Raw genomic sequence first — 3,536 nt, forward strand, 5'->3', positions numbered from 1 at the left:
CACTTCACCCCTTCACCCCCAGCCAGTGGAGGACTCCATTCAGCTTGCACACTCACAATTAGGGCAAAAGCTTCTAGCATATGGTAGCCAACACACTTGGCTACAAGCCCATCAAAACGGCGCAGCAAACCGCGAAGGCGTTGAGGAGAAATTGCGAAATTTATCAGCGCTGTTTTTTCTGAGTAATTTGCAAATCTCTCCTTCATCAAATCAAATGCTTCTAATTCCTCCTAGCCCAAGGTGTATTCAAGCATGCTCTACAAGCTGGTGAAGACAGAATTCAATTTCATTAAGTCTACATTGAGATCCAAGCTCTTCATCAAATCTACAGATCCCTATAACTTCAGATTGCAAATCGGAGTTGGTTTGATACTCCAACCATCCCGTACAAATTGGTTACCCTTGATTTAATGTAATTTTTGGAAAAATTGTGATGATAAATTTGTGATAATCATCATTTTGCATTTAACCCTTGGTTAATGCCTGTAAATCTCACTCAAATTCAAGATTATTCACAGCCAGAGTTGCATTCGGAATGTGCATGAGAATGAATGCTATACGCATTATGTATTGGGCACATTACATCAGTGTAAAAATGGGAACAGACACTGCCCTTGTCCAGAATAAGGCAAGAGGTAAGACCTCCCACATAAATTTGGGTTTGCATTGCATAATGACACAAGATGAACATCAAAAGCCCAAAGAAACTGTCAGCAAAACATTTAAACATGCTGCTCACATGGAGCAAAAAGACCTGACAAGCTCATGGCCCCAGCCATGAAAGAAGAAGAATATCTCTTTCCAAGAAGAGGATCCACACCAAGAAGATCTAAAGGAAGAATTGAAGGAAGACATGGACACGAGAAGAGAAGCTGCCCCAAGAAGACTGAAAGAAGAGACGGACGCGTGGAGAGAAGCTGCCACGACAAGAAGACTGAAGAAAAGAGAAGATGTGAGGCTCCAAAGAGTGAGGAGCCATGTGAAAATCTCAGAGAGAGAGAGAGAGAGAGAGAGAGAGAGAGAGAGAGACCCCACAACCCAATGTAACCTTCCCCAACAAAGTAAAACTACCTCTGAGCCACCGATGATGTAGGCCACGTGGTAGATGTATGTGTGAGCACTTTAGTCAAGGTCGCGGGCACTTATAGTAGCCTTGGACACATAGAGAGAGAGAGTGTCAAGGACTATGGAGTTTAGGGACTTGAGGCACTGGTCGCGGACTGTCAAGTAAGAGAGAAACTTGATACAGGGTCCAGGTGTGCTAAGATAACTTGAGGGGAGGTGTAGACACTAGTCGCGGACTATCAAGTAAGGGGAGGCAAACTTGATGGGAAAAGGTTATTGGGACTACATTGAAGGTGAACATGAGGAGTTACCAGAGATACGGAGATTAATCCAACTAATGTAGATGTAAAAGAATTCAAGGATTGGAATCAAGGCAAGGAAAGTCATGTATTGGCTTCATATCAGCATGCAGGACACTATGATTGGGCATATACAGAATGCCAAATCACCTAAGGAGGCATTGGACACCTTGGTGAAGCTATTTGAAACTAACACCAAGGCATGAAAGATTCAATTGAAGAATGAACTTCATACTGTGGAGAAGAAAAATATGTCTATGAATGATCACGGGAATTATGGAATCCCTTGCATCAATTGGTGTTTCTATTGATGAGATGATGATAAGGTGGCAGTGTGTCTACATGGTCTCGGGCCACAATACAAGGTGTTCAAGATGTCTATTCAGACTCGGCAGAACATTCCCAACTTCACAAATTTGGTGTCAATGCTAATCATTGAAGAGAAGAATTTGGGTGAAGATCAACAGTCTTCACAAAACAAAAACAGTTCAGAGCAGTAGGCCTTCTACACAAGTGCAGGTAGCGGTCATTGATGTGGCCAAGGTGGTGGCTGAACAGGTAATTAGAATTATGGTCAGTAGAAGCAACAATAATTCCAAGATTCGCAACAACAACACACAGGTGGAAGAGGCCAGTTTAGAGACAGGGGGAGTCAACGAGGTCGTGGTAATCGGCAAAGGTAACATAATGATACATGAGGCTATTTTTACCGTGGTAAGCCTGGACATGTGCAGGAAGATTGCTATAAGAAACAGAGTGACATGCGAAATGGAAAAGTGAAGCAAAATAACTATACGTTCTCTAGCAGAAATAATGAGGATAATGAGAGGTTGTTTGTTATGCAACATGTAGTTAATGATGTGTCTGGAAATGATGTAGCAGCATGTAAGGATGATGTATGGTATGTTGATTCAGGTGCTTCAAACCACATGATAAGTCATGGTAAGTGGTTCAAGGAAATGAAGAGTCTTGAAAGACCAGGTTTTGGAGAGAGATGGATGGCTGAATTTTAGGCTTCTATCTTCTTCTCTTCTCTACAACCATTAATAAAGAGATAAGAGTACATACTGTAAGGGAAAGTACTCTCCTACTGTACAACTTACAATGGTCAGTCCATAGTGTGAACCTAACTATACAAGCTAGCGCTATAATTATGCCATGCTTTATCTTCTTCTCTTGGATGTAGCAAAAATAGACTATTGGAGTCAAGTAATGTTTTGCATATAGCACATCTTGACTAGATAAGACAATTAAATATAACGCACAAAGCATGACATAATATTGCTAAACAAAGAACAATATTTCATTAAAAAATAGCCAATTAGAAATATAGAAGCAAGGGTGGAATTTATTAGCACAAAAATCGATCATTCGAGGGAGCAATATCAGACACACGAATGTAATAACCAAGAATGCAATGTGCAAAGATATACTTCTAGAGAAAGGAATGTAGTAGACACTCTAATAAGAAGTAGAAGTGTTCAATTGGATGCAACTAGGGCTTCTTATCATTCAGTTGTAAAAGAACACATTTTACTGAGTAGTAGGGGTGCGGTGATAAGTAGAGGGGGACACCTCTCTATTCTTTGTCAATTTATATGACACCTAGCTATGAACCCATTAGTGTTTTGTACTCTTCACTCCCCCGCCGGGATCTCTTAATCACTTTTGTACTTTTTGCCATGGTTAAACATGAGACAAAAATATCTCTACATATCAGATTGTGGGAAACCATTATTGTAAAGTGGGTATTTCATTATTTTTGTTAAAGGAACCACCTAAGTTTCTAAGAATTCTATTACATAGTAATGATTCTAGAAGAAAATTATTCAAAAAGAACATATGGGCTTATGATAGTGTCCTAGCTTTTGTATCATTGGGTGCTCATAATGATGAAATGTTTTCAGCAATAGAGGTATATATCTTTCGAGTTCATGGCAGTGTATATCATCGTGTTGGAACTTTATTGCCTAATGGAGGACAAGACAAGTGTTGTAAGATCCCTATCCCCACCGCGCAACGAATTCAGGGGTGCTAGCAGTGGAAGTAGCACTTCTTGCGTGGGACAAGGTCCCACACTCGGGGCCTCGCCCATGGATATCCGGACAAGAGACTAATCCATCGGTTCTTCCAAAACCGAACCCGGAAAAACTTCCCTTGCCCGGGTGATTC

This window comes from Cibotium barometz, chromosome 34 (genome assembly GCF_041138505.1).
Source record: "Cibotium barometz isolate CiBa-2024 chromosome 34, ASM4113850v1, whole genome shotgun sequence".
NCBI lineage: Eukaryota > Viridiplantae > Streptophyta > Polypodiopsida > Cyatheales > Cibotiaceae > Cibotium > Cibotium barometz.